The sequence below is a fragment of the Equus asinus genome, chromosome 11 (genome assembly GCF_041296235.1).
Source record: "Equus asinus isolate D_3611 breed Donkey chromosome 11, EquAss-T2T_v2, whole genome shotgun sequence".
NCBI classification, from domain to species: Eukaryota; Metazoa; Chordata; class Mammalia; order Perissodactyla; family Equidae; genus Equus; species Equus asinus.
The window spans coordinates 7956973-7970778 of NC_091800.1; the positions used below are offsets into that span (position 1 = coordinate 7956973).

At 40.8% G+C, this 13806-nt stretch overlaps 1 protein-coding gene across 5 annotated transcripts in view; it reads left to right on the forward strand.

The window, feature by feature from the left end:
* The window catches only part of LOC106832434 (phospholipid-transporting ATPase IB), a 588664-nt gene that overhangs the window by 360873 nt on the left and 213985 nt on the right, over positions 1–13806 (forward strand). The window lies entirely within an intron of this gene.

The window sequence follows — 13806 nt, forward strand, 5'->3', positions numbered from 1 at the left end:
ACTTAACTGGGGAAGGTGTGAGAGTGAGTGGGGAGTAAACCAATAAGGTAATTAAAAATATCTCAATGAGTTCATATTCTGCTGTCAAACTGTTTTTCAAGATGCTGACTCAGTTATAAGTAAAATCAATGCGCTTGCCAGAGGGACTCGATGGGGAGAGGGGTGGGCCCAGGAAAAAGTGGAAAAGGCACTTTATGTTTGATCTCAGTGGGAGTCCCAGCCACCTCAGTCCTCCTTTTGAAGAAGAGCTCTGCTATAAAGTTGCAGCTTTTGAGGCCGTTAGGACTGACAGATTTCTAAATGTGTTAGGAAGAAAGGAAGCAGGCAGTCACTCTGTGGAGAAATAGAAAAGTAATGTTCATTGTGTCTGGTGTTAAAATATGTTCTGCACCCATTTCCAATGTGTGTATAGGCAGTGTCATTTTACATCATCAAACAATTCTCAGACACCAGCTGGGTGTCCTCCAGCTCAACTCAATTCCAACACCGTCTACCTGGAGATAGCCTCAGATCTCACAGGTGAAGGCACAGTCCCACAAGAATGCCCCCTCACCCAACCTCCACTTCAGAAACCAGTTGCAAGTCCAGGTTGTCACCTGTGCTGCTTTTCGACCAGCTATAGATGGGAGGGTCCAGTAAACCCCTCCTTGGGTTTGTTTAATTTGCTAGAGCGGCTCACAGAACTCAGAAACATTTTACTTACTAGATTACTGATTTATTATAAACAGATATAATTCAAATAGCCAGGTGAAAGAGATGCATACGGCAAGGTATGGGGAAAAGGGTAAGAGCTTCCATGCCTCCTTCTTGTGCCTCACTCTCCCCGAATCTCCACGTGTTCACCAACGTGGAAGCTCTCTGAAGCCCATCCTTTGGGGTGTTTTTTTTTTTAAAAGATTTTATTTTTTTCCTTTTTCTCCCCAAAGCCCCCCAGTACATAGTTGCATATTCTTCGTTGTGGGTACTTCTAGTTGTGGCATGTGGGACGCTGCCTCAGCGTGGTTTGATGAGCAGTGTCATGTCCGCGCCCAGGATTCGAACCAACGAAACACTGGGCCGCCTGCAGCGGAGCGCGCGAACTTAACCACTCTGCCACGGGGCCAGCCCCATCCTTTGGGGTTTTTATGGAAGCTTCATTACACAGGCATGATTGAGTAAATCACTGGCCATTGGTGACTGAACTCAATCTCCAGCCCCTCTCCTCTCCCGGGGGTAGGGGGATGGGTAGACCGGAAAGTCCCAACGCTCTAATCACATGGTCAGCTCCCCTTGCAAGGAACCCCATCCTGAGGTGCTGGTCCCAAAGTTGCCTCATTAACATAACAAAAGACACCTTTATAGCTCTCATCACTTAAGAAATTCCAAGGGTTTTAGGAGCTCTGGCCAGAAATGGGATCTAAGATCAAATATATATATATTTCGTATTATAAATCACAATATCACAGGTGTTAATATCTCATTCCTTTATGGGTTATTTTGTGACTGATTTCTCAACTCTTGATGAAAATAATAACCAAGATGTAAATGAACTTTTTCTAATGCAGTCCCTTAATATTCTCAGTTCAGATAATTTAACAAGTGGTTTACTAAATGAAACTGTGACTGTTTCTTTACCAAATTGTCTACGCTTTACCATTGAATCATTCAGGTCAAACAAATAGATTCACGTCACTCATCCTTTAACTAAACTACTAACCGTAATTTTCCCAAGTTGTACAGGTTGTTCACTGCACAAGGCTGCCCAGCGAAAGAGGTAAAAGGGACTGAAACATAGTCCGTGCCTCTCCACCCCTCTAGTGCCCAGAGCCCACCTGAAAAAAGGACACAGTTTTTTTTATTTGCACAAAGGGCAGCCTGCTTGCCTTGTCTCCTCCCCTGGTGCTGTCATGTTCAACTCAGTCCATACTAAGAACTAGGTGTAATGGGTTTTTTAGTTCCTGTCTTCTTCCTGCCCTCATTTTTACAATTCCCTTTTGACGCTTAAAGACGTTTGTCCCCCTCCTTCCTGTGGCGTTTTTGCATCTGTGATAGGAGTCACTCCTAAATGTCACTGGGGTCGTAGATAATTAGTGCTGTGAACTAAAGTAAAGGGGTGTTGGAATCCCTGTTCCCACACGTCATCCCGAATTTCACACGCATTTTTCAATTCCTGTAGCCGTTGGCCTCACAAGTTTTCTTATTAACCTGGTTTTCCTCACAATCAGCAGATTACAGATAGTCTAGACATCTTATCAAGGCTTTCTGCATGAAGCTCTCAACCCTCAGCTTTCCAGAGCATCCTCTGGGCTCCTTTGTAGTCATTTACGCCAATTATCTTGCCTTTTTTTTATTTTAACTTTAAATGGGCTGAGGCTGGGAAGTTTGTCTGAAAATTTCTATTTGGAACAAGGCCCTTAAATTAATTTTTCAATTGTAGCTGAGCAAGAGTTGTTAAATGGTCTTCTGTAACAGCCTTTTAAAACATTCTTTACAAAATTAAGAAATAAGCAATAAAAGTCTCCACCACTCTGTGCCCAATTTTCTACTTAGTATTTCTAGGAGATATGAATTTAAAAACCAAGAAAACAAATCCTTGACTGAGCCCAGAGGCTTAGAACACTGACCCGGTGTCTACTATTGCTAAATGACTTTGTGGCATCAACATGCACTTCAAATATAATGGTAAAAATAGGAAAGTACTACCTCATGCTATTTTAGTGCGTTTTGAACTAAAATATCAAAGATTGTTATAATTTGACTTGCTCATTTGCAAAGAATAGTTTTGTGTTCTAAAGGTTACTTTATAGTTAATTACTTAAGTGAGAGTAAATATATTATGTATTTCTCTTAAATGATTTTCTTGTAACTCAAGGAGAAACCTTTTGCAACAGCCAGTATGTTTTCATGGCAAATGTCCTCTGATACGTGTAACTACCAGTCATTAAAAATTACAGTGTGGCGGCTGGCCCCGTGGCCGAGTGGTTAAGTCCGCGCGCTCCGCTGCAGGCGGCCCAGTGTTTCGTTGGTTCGGATCCTGGGCGCGGACATGGCACTGCTCATCAGACCACGCTGAGGCAGCGTCCCACATGCCACAACTAGAAGGACCCACAACGAAGAATACACAACTATGTACCGGGGGGCTTTGGGGAGAAAAAGGAAAAAATAAAATCTTAAAAAAAAAAAAAAATTACAGTGTAAAAGCAATTTGACAAATTTTTGAAAAGATTCACGTTTGTGTGCAAACACACATGCACTTATATAGTCTTAGCCATTATTATGAGCATCACTAGCTGATTTGAATTCCCAATAAAGATTATACGGAGGAGCTATGAGCCTATGATGTAATGCCATCTACTGACTTGGTATGCTAACCTAGAAAACTGGATTTTTCTATGGAAAGTATACATGGCTATATTCTCATTGCGCTATGGATCACAAACTGAAAGTTCCCCCCACTCTCGTTCCCAACCCCCTTATGTATATTCTTTTCTGACCTTTTTCTCTCTATTTATAGAGATACTTAGCTATACAAACATACCAGTGTTTTTACATAAATGTCATCACGCTGTGTAATACGTTCCGCAGTTCATGTTTTACTTAGTATATTTTGGAGAACATTCCCCATTACTACATATAGATCCATTGTGTGGTTTTTCACAGTATGGTTTCCTACAGTCTTTTTAACCACTCCTGTGTTGTTAAATATTCAAGTCATCTCCAGTTTCATCTACAAAAAGCCTTGTGGAATAACAGCTTTCCTGCTAAGCAGGCTGTAAATATTCCACCAAAGTGATATTGATCTAATTGGACCTTTTTCACCCTAGTGCCTTGAACATAACTCATGTTCAATTTATGTATCATCATCCTGTGCCACAGCTTCTTTGTTGCTGACAGATCTTATTTGATGCTTATTTGGTGTGCCACATAAAATTTATCCAGCCTAAAGTGACTACTGGTTCAAGTGATGAAACAACAGTACTAAATGATGGAATCAGTGATTCAGTGGTGGCCTTGTTAATAGGTAAAGTAAAAATACATATAACTTTTGTTCTCCCCCTCTGCTACTGCCTTAATTTAGTACTTTTTACCTGGATGATTGCAAAAATCCTTAGCTTTGCCCCTTAACCACCTATATTGCAGCCAGGATGAACTTTCTGAAACATACGTCTGACCAACTCCAGTGGCTGGTACAGTGTCTGGAACATAGGTGCTCAAAAATGTTGGCAATGAGTGAGTGAATGCCACTACTCTCATCAAACTCTTTAAGGGCTCCTCTGCCTTCAGATAAAGTCCCCATCTCTCCCTGCCTGCCCCTGCCCCATCGTGGTTTGAGTCCTGATGTCACCAGCCCCATCTCCCTCCACATCCTTCTCATTTTGTTTTTAGTCAGTGTTATTGAAGTATGACTAGCATACAGTAAGATACACCTTTTTCAGGCATACAGTTCTATGAATTAACATTGGATTTTTAGCATGAGAAACTAACAGTTTTCCATCTGCCTCCCACAGATGATGAGAAGAATGTCACAGAGTTCTGGGGACAGATGGTGGTGATGTTTGCACAACAGTGTGAATGTACTTAATGCCACTGAATTGTATGCCTCACAGTGGATTTTACCACAATTAAAAATGCTAAAAATTTTTAAAAGAATGTCACAAGCACTTTGAGGCTTTAGTCTCCTCGAGGGAAACAAAAATGTATAGACAGACCGTGTGCTTGGGGAGCTTATTGAAGGTCTGAAGAACAAACGTTACATGTAGTGTTTTGTATTAAAACCAATTAGATGCTAAGTTTTGTAGCTGTGACTAGATGGATCATACTTCTCAGAAGGTAAGATCCTGTTGTGGGCAGAACTTCGTAGCCTCAGCAGGCAGGTGGGGTTCCTATTAGCCAGCTGGAGGGAGTGCGTTCCCTGTGTGTCTGGGTTGGGGGACAGGAAAAGGAGTACAGTTAGGAAAGGCAGGGGGATGAGGTGGATGCGGTACAGGAGCAGCCCGGGAAAGTGATCTGAATGACCCCACAGGAGTTGAAAGCTGGGTGGCCCCTCCCTTCTGGAGTGGGCAAGTCACATGGTAAAAGCGATTTCAGAAAATTCGTCTGTCAGTATGTGGGGTGGATGGTAAGCAGAGACCTTTAATGGAATTTTGTAGTTTTAACCTGGGGCACAAATCATGACCATTATGTAACAATTGCCTGACATAATTTATAAGCAGAAAGGAAAGACTGATTTTTAAAAACTCTTTGATTTTGATAATGGGAGGACGTTACCTTAAATGCAAAGATTGGGGGTGGGAGATTCGAGAAGGATTTCTATAAGTTTTCGAAGTCTTGGTGTGATTGCTCTATGGTGATTCCTAAAGAGAAGCATCGATTAAATTCTTTAGAGTTCTTACATTATTTAACAAACTAGGAGTTGGTTGTTCAGAATATTTTCAAAGCATAGCAGTGTCGGCATTTTAAGCATTTATTAGGTGTGCATTTGTCCGTGGACTTTCTGAATCCCTAGGAAAGGGAAAACGTTTGGAAAATTTTTAGTGATAAAGAAACTCAAATGTAAAAATAATAGGAAGATTACTTGAATGTAAGCTATATTTCAAAAAATTATGACATGGGTCTTTAGAAAATATGCCAAATTATCTTTGAAATAGAGATGTGACTTTGAAATTATGATGGCAATTGGTCGTTCCTAATACAGAGAATAACGATAACATATGGATATTATTGTGAAAAAATGAGAATTATATACCACTTAGAGTGTCTACTTATTTTTGGCAACGTATATAAGAAATTTTAATGTTTTCTTGTGGTCATTAAATTGGTATGGGATACAGGCCAGGAAATGAGATGCATATTTAACGTGGAGGTCTGGAAATATTATCACTGAATGAGAAGTAGGGACTTAAACCATGGCAACTTTGAGGCCAAATGAAACCTAACCAACAGAATTTAGTCGAAAGCTAGTTAAGACTTGTCAATATCTGACAAACCTAAAACAAGCAAACAAAAAACCTATGCTCCATGTACTACGGGGTATGAGAAAGGCTTACCAGCATTTCGTTTTCTGTGTCTTCAAACTAAAACAGTAAAATGCATTATGGTTCATGTATAAACTGCCATTCTAATCCAAAAAATTCTCAGTAGAGGAGCTCTTGGAATTTTTTATTTTTTCTAAAAACATATGCCTGTTCTCTGTAGCTGTTTTACAACTTTTTGTTTTTTTCTCCATTTTTCAGGTCATTATTGTTTGAAAATGATTATATCTAAATTGCTTGTAGGCAGCCCCTTCTCTCATTTACTGTCTGACTGGTTTCTGGTTTGGGAGCTTTAATTAAATATGTTAATGTGCAGAGATGTTGTGGGTTTGCTCAGCCCTATTCCACACTGCTGGCTGTTCTCCCAGAATGACCAGATCGCATTGCAGATGGCAAAAGAAGGCACTGGCTTTGCTAGATTTTGCTCTAAATGTTAGAACAACAGAGAATAGATGTTCTAAACCATGACCAAAATTTTATCCAGTAACTTTTCCCCGTTTTGGATATACGTGTTTCATTCTTGACACACAAGAAATCTCTTTGTGGTAAAAGACAAAATTCTTGATAGCTAAGCTTTCCTCTTTTGGCCTGTGCATCTGCCTTGCCAGAGGTGGCTTTATGTTTCCTCATATAGGTTTATTATTTGAGGGGCTAGGTAGGCAGCCACAAGCTTAATGTTAGCCTGTTAACAGGTAAAGGTGAATTGAAAAACACACTCAACATTTGGACCTCTCTGTAAAGGCAAAACCATCCATTTTCTATTAAAAGCTTTAATCAGGAGTTGGCAGGCAGAATGCTAAGACAAGGGGCCCTGGGACAAGCCCCACCAAGTTCCCCATTCAATGTGGAGTGGTGGTGGTGAGTACAGCGTGAGAAGAGCTGCAGTGTTTGATGGTTATTTGCACAGGTGTGGTGTCAGAACCATTCCAAGAACACCCAAGCTGTGGAGTCCATGACTACCTGAGTGGTTCCTATTTTGTGCTGATAGTTGTTGATAATTACAATTTTAATATGGCAGGAGAAAAACTATTTCAAGAATGACTTCCATTGGGCAATTTGAAAATGGGAATTAACTAGAAATAGAAACATTCTGAATAGTACTTTCCTTGCCTCGTGCATTCTCATCCTTCAAGTCAAGCGCTCTTGGGTCGTGGGGATGAGATGAACAAGACAGCCCTTGCTCTTGCAATTGAGCGGGGACAAGAACTCCGGCAATTAGAATACAGCGCGGTGGTGCTGGTTAGAGGAAGACAACTTGTCGTGAGGACTCTTAGAAGTGGTGGGTGGGGCCTCAAGTCTCCAAGATGAAATGAGTTAAGACTAGAAGGATGAGGAGGCCTAACCAGTTGAAGGGGCTGGAGGAGAAGGTTGTTAGATCAGTGTGCCAAAGAGAGGCCTGCACCTGTCTTTCCAATTCCGCCTTCTCTGTTTATCTCAGCTCTATGATGAATGTCAGAAGTCAACTGGCCCTTAGTAAACATCAGGGAAGAAGTGCAGTTTGCTTGGGTTTTATGTTTCAGTAGAAAGGTGGCTGCCGAACTAGTTAGGCATGTGCTTAGGAGTGTTCTCTCAAAGCCTAGTTGGTTACTGCTGGTTTATAGAGTTTATTAGCAAAAGGGAGAGGGGGGAGGGGTGACAGGGAGGAGGAGTTACAAAGCCAGAGCAATATTAGCAGTCTGGAGGAATTCCTCTACAAGATACACCATCGCTTTGAACTTTGTAAAAATAGACTCTTACTGCCTTTTACATGTGACAATATATGCTTTGTAAATGATATTTTTGCAACTGCTTTACCTAAAAAGGATTATTATAAAGACCTAATATTCAAAAAGATGTATTTAGGCCATGATGTTTTAAAAATTGAGTCTCTAACTCCAGATAATGTTCAAACTTCTCTGGAATAAAAAAAAGTACAAGTCCAAAAACATAATCGATGCAAAGGCCTCATGGAGCTGATGTGAACTTTGAGAGGTCTGCTGTGTGCTGGCGCTGTGCTTTATTCTAGGGTGCCACCCTTCCTCCCCACCTGGTGCTGAGGCAGAAACCAGTCAGCCCCCAGCCGAGGCTGCAGTCATCGCCTCGGGGCGCTAACACTCACAGATTCCGACTTGCTTCCCTCCCTTAAGATCCTGTTGCGTTCAGGGACAGCAGCTGCGTGGTTTAGTACTGGTGCTGGTGAGGGCGAATGTTACTCCTATTTAATTAACAAAATGATTATGACGTCCCGAAGGGTGGGGACTGTTTCTTTCTGACTTTGCCCCCAGAGAGGACTAAGTACACAGTGCTCAATAAACGGAAAGTCAACTGTGCGCATTTCAGTGGAGGCCAGTGTGCAGGAATCTATTGGGCTCTTTGTTTTTTGATTTTTTAGAATATGAGAGAAGATTACTTAAGTAGCATGTTACATTATTTGTCTTTGCTTTTACGAAATGCCTTTCTGATCTAACTTAAATCTTTCCTGGTGGAATTTTCATGCAGAGAAGAATAGCCTTCAAGTGTTAGAAGATTAGTTCATTTTGCTATTTGTTTAATCTCATCATTTGGCAGAATAAGGGATAATTTTGGTTGCATTCTTTAAGCTCGTTCCTACCTTAAACTATCTTTTATTTTGGCTGAAACTCTCAAAAAGATTTTTCACTCTTGTTAAGTTGATTTTACCAATTAGGGATTTTTGTACTGTATTTTTCTTGCCATTTTACTGTGTATCACTCTCCTCTGTTTTTCTTCCTATCCTTTCTTCTGCCGGTAGAGACCAGATTTTCTAAAAATTTTGAAATCAGTTTTCCTTTAATTTTTAAAATTAATTTTGTGATAGTGTCTAAGCACGAATCCACTAGTCATGCCTGTCTATGTATTTTCATCTCTGTACACTCAAAAAGCACCATTCTGAGCAAGTGCATTTCAGTGACATTTGATTCAAGGGTGGTAGAAAGTCCACGATCAAGAATGGAGACTCCGATTATAGGCTGTAGAAAGGATAAGGTGACCACAAAAAGAACACCTTCTGTAGCAGATGAAGGAGAAGATGACAGGAGGAGTTGAAGGGAATTCGTAACATATTGCTCCAGTGGTGGAAAATGATCACTTGTTTTGGACAATCCTACATTTGCTTGGAGGGGATCAGGCACAGAGTGCCTTCTCTTCTGCCCCTTTTCTCTAAACTGGTCAGCCTGACTTAGGAAAGAGACATAGATTTTGGCCCATCGTTTTAAAATCTTTTTATAGGCAAGTAAAATGTATTATTTATGATAATACAATTCATCTTTCCTTTTCTTGGACTTAGGAGTTTTTTTTACTTTGACCTTTAGTTAAAGTAGTTATCATATTAGTAAGTTTCACATTAGGAAGCCCATCTCTCCTCTAGTAAATGCCTGTACTTTCAAGTGGTAAATAATCTCCATCACATTCTGACAACTCATTTGAGCCACTGTTTTGGTTTTCCCACAGATGTCCTGGGGGTTTAGAGTGCCCCTCATGTCTTAGTTCCAGTGTCCCGGCAGATCCAGTGGGCTATTTAAAGAAGGCTCAAGAATAGGAGTGATGTACATGCTTTCTTGCCTGATCTTTCAAACCGAGGGAAGCCACAGTAGATTAGTACTATTAAATACTACTTGTTCCTCCAGAACATGCCAATAAAAGAATAGTGATGAAAATAGTGGCCTCTTGTATCTGGAGAGTATAGGATGAAGGTTCTTATTGCCTCTTTACCTAAGTTGCATGTTGTTTTGATAATCTTTTTGTCAGTCACCTATTAATTTGAAGTTGCTTTTTCATAACATTGGCTATTAACTCAAAGCTTATACCTCCTCATTAGCCTCACCCTATTGGTTTCCTTTATTCCTTTGAAGGTATTTATTAGTGTGCCACTTTCTTTTTTCATAAGGCATAATCTACGTGCAGGAAAATTAGACCTTTTTAGTGTACAGTTCCTTGAGTCTTAACAAATGCACATAGTAGGTCATCGCCGCTGCACTCAGATCCAGATCAGTGCCATCACTCCAGAGACTGTCCCCAGCCCCCCCTTTGTACTCAGCTTCTGCCCCCTCCAGCCAGTCCCTGGCAATGACCGGTCAGTTTTCTGACCCTATAGTTTTGGCTTTCTTAGACTGTCATATGAGTGAAATTGTACAGTATATGGTCTTCTGATTCTGACTTCTTTCACTCAGCGTAATGCATTGGAGATTTATCCATGTTATGTCATGTGAGTATTGGTAGTTTCTTCTTTTTTATTGCTGAGTAGTATTCCATTATAGGAATAGGGTTTCACTCGTTCTGGGAGTTCTGGATGCCCAATCCGGGGGGCTGTGAACTAGGACCAGGAAGTCACTGGACTCCAGGTAATATGGTACTTTAAGGAAGGGCTTGAGTAAAATTTGACTAGAACAATACTGACCATAATAAAGCAAGATGATGGTGGTGGAGGGCTGAATTGGCCTGGTGAAACCCCGCTGCTGACACTTCCTGGGGAGGAGAAAAGCCAGGAACTGTTTTCCTAGAACCACTCTTCCATCTGCTGTGTCACTGGTGACTGCCATTAGCAGAGAGCAGCAGGGTTAGGGCAGGCCAAGGCTCCTAGGTCAGACCAGCTGGGGACTTTGCTTCCAGCTCAAGCCATGCAAAGTTGGGCATGCCTCCTGACCACTCCCAGCCTCAGTGTCCTTCCCAATATATTGAGGATAATTGAGCACATACATTGAAACGTTTGTGAGGATTAAGTGAAATCATATAGGAAAGCCTTTAGGATACCATCAACCGCATAATAAGCCCTCAAGTTCACCTTTAGCATTATTTTAAGGTAGGTAGTATTCGACAAACCTTACGACTGTGGTGTGGTTTTGGTCTTGAGGCTCTGCTAGTTCAGGTTTCCTCCCAAAACAGGAATCTGCCCCCGATCAGCCTAACAGGCATCTAGTCCACCCTCTGCTGGGAACCTTCTGGGGAGGAGCCAAGTCTTCCTTACTACATCTCTAGACAGCTCTACCTTAACTGTAGCTCTTATACCCTGCAACTAAGTCTAATCACTGTAGAGCAGAAGGACCATGATGAAATCTGTTAGATGAACTCGAAGTTTGCTTGCTTCCTGTCTGTGCATTGCTAAGAGTTGAGGTGCTGATAAATAATTATATTCCAGTAATGTGGTCACCTGTTCAAAACTGAGAAACAGTTCTTCTAACGTTAATTCTAACCCAGTCTTCTCTCCTGACCCAGAGTGGTATTTACAGATTTCATTAATTATCCTAGAACTCTTGATGCTCACACACTTTGCCTCAGTTAATCAAGAGCATTGAAATGAAACATTAAAACTGATGTACTTGTACCTTAAAACTTCAGCCCCTAAACAGTCCACTCTGGTGGAATTTGCTGGAAGGAATAGAACATGAGTTTTGCTGGTTTCTTTCAAAGCTAAGCCATCACCTGTTGACTGAAACTGGTTTTCCAGGCTTCGCTAGATTAAGATGTCTGCCTATTTCAGAGACCAAGAAGAGCCACTGCCTCTGGGCGCCTACTAATGACCTGAAAACACAACTTCCGCTCTCCCCGTGTGCCAGCTGGGTAGGGATTCTACTGTCAACAAAGATAATGTCAGTTCTTTCAGGTGGGTGAAGTGCTATTTTGATCTTGGATATTTTCCGCCTGGACCAACTATACGCTTAAAATATCCAGGAGTTCCACAGTTACATCTGCCTTCAGGGTGCTTTGAAATTCACTTGCTTTGGGACACACCACCATAAAAACAAGCGACAATTAGATATATCCTGGCCACTATATGTGTTGATATGAAAGTGAAAAATAAGTTTTCTTGGACTCATTGCTGTTCTTATTGCTGAATTTATTTGAAATCTGTAAAAGCTGGGTGCATTTTGTATATGCTGACATTTTTAAGGGGGAGGGGACTTGCCAGAAAAACTTACCCGAAAAAGCAATGCTGTAAAAATTTCCTTTGCTATTTGATAGATCATGATAAAGGCCACTGGTATCTCCCGTTTTCTTCATCTGTTCATAGCATCGTTAGCTGATATAAAGTATGCATTTGACTTAGTAATTCTTACTGGAAATGTTAAAAACTCACATTAGGCATTCCCAATATCTTGTTGCTTTAGCTCTGAATGTGTCTGAAAAGACTGATGGAGTAGTCACTATGGGAAAGTCATATAGCAGTTAGGGGTTTTTCTTCCCACCTGAATGACATCAAACAGATGGCCATTGTTTCTACACTGGTCTCCTGGGCCCATCTTCCCAGCAGTGCTTCCTGGAGTAAGCAGTGCCATACACTTATAAGAACCATTATATACACATGCCCTTGGGGTTTTGTTTTCTTTCCTCTTTCTTTTGTGGTTCGATAGAAATCTGTGATGGAAATTCCTGGGGCTGCCTCCCACAGGAACTCTCACAGGATGCCTCTTCCTACAACTCTCCTCCTTGTCAGCCACCAACTGTAACTGTAGCCAGGGCCGTGGTTCTCCTGCCTCTAGCTGGAGGTATGCAGCTAGGAGTGATGACTGACAATTCTGCTGCCTCTCCTTTTGCCCCTGCTTCTCTAGCACGTCACAGCATTAATCCCACAAGTGATATCTGCCCATATCAAGAAATGCCAATCAATGGTTTCTAAACAATAAGCATAAATGGGAAAAAAAAACCCTAAATTCTACTTAAAACATTTGTCTTTATTGTTGCTAATTAAGTTGGTAGAATAAATTCTAAAGAGTAAAATTAAAATAATATTTGAAATAAAATTTTTCTGTCTACAATGGATTAGAAAAAAGTATTTAACTTAAATATTAATTAAAAAGATATAATGTTGGGGCCAGCCCCATGGTGTAGTGGTTAAGTTCCGCATGCTCCACTGGGGGCAGCCTGGGTTCGCGGGTTCAGACCTCCAGTGCGCACCTATGCACTGCTCATCAAGCTATGCTGGGCAGTGACCCACATATAAGGTGGAGGAGGATTGGCACAGATGTTAGCTCAGGGCTAATCTTCCTCAGCAAAACAAAATATATAATATTTAAAATGAACTTAAATGTACTAAATCTGTAGTAAGAAAAGTGCCACTATAAAAGTAATGTGAATAAATCAAAAGACCTACCCTCCCCTTGGATAAGAAGAAATACGTACGGACACACACACAGAGGTGTACACATGCATACATATATGCGTACACATGCATACACATATATCTGTATAATATATCACAATTAAAGTATCAAAACAATTATTAAACAAGGAAATGCTGAAGATCATAAGAAAATATAAATACGAGAAAATAGCCTGGAAATTTTGAAAATAGAAGTGTGGAGAGGTTTGTCATACCTTTGTTAAACACAGTATAAAGGTGTAGCAAAAAAGCAATTTGGGATGTGCATGGACAGATCAAGAGAACCCCATAAAGAAAGCAAACATATCCAAATACAGCTGGCCCTTTGGTTTATGGTAAAACTGGCGTTTGAACGAGTGGGTAAAAAATACATTACATAAATGATGGTAGGCAACAGGGGGCCATTTGGAGAAAATGTTACATTGGCTTCATAATCCTTGCTTTACTCTTTTCACCAAAATTAATTCCAAATGGGTTTGAGGTTTATTTTTGTTTTTAAAAAACTCCATGTAATGAAAACATAATGCTTTCACATGGTTCTAAACTTTAAAACCCCATCCAAAGTTAAACATCGTAAAATCTCCTCCTGTCTCTGTCCGTGTCGTTGCCCCTGCCCTCTCAAGGCGTCCCGAATACGTCCTTCTGGCATTTGTTTATGTGGATGCCAGCTTATGTGATTGTTCATCACTGTGCCTTTCTTTT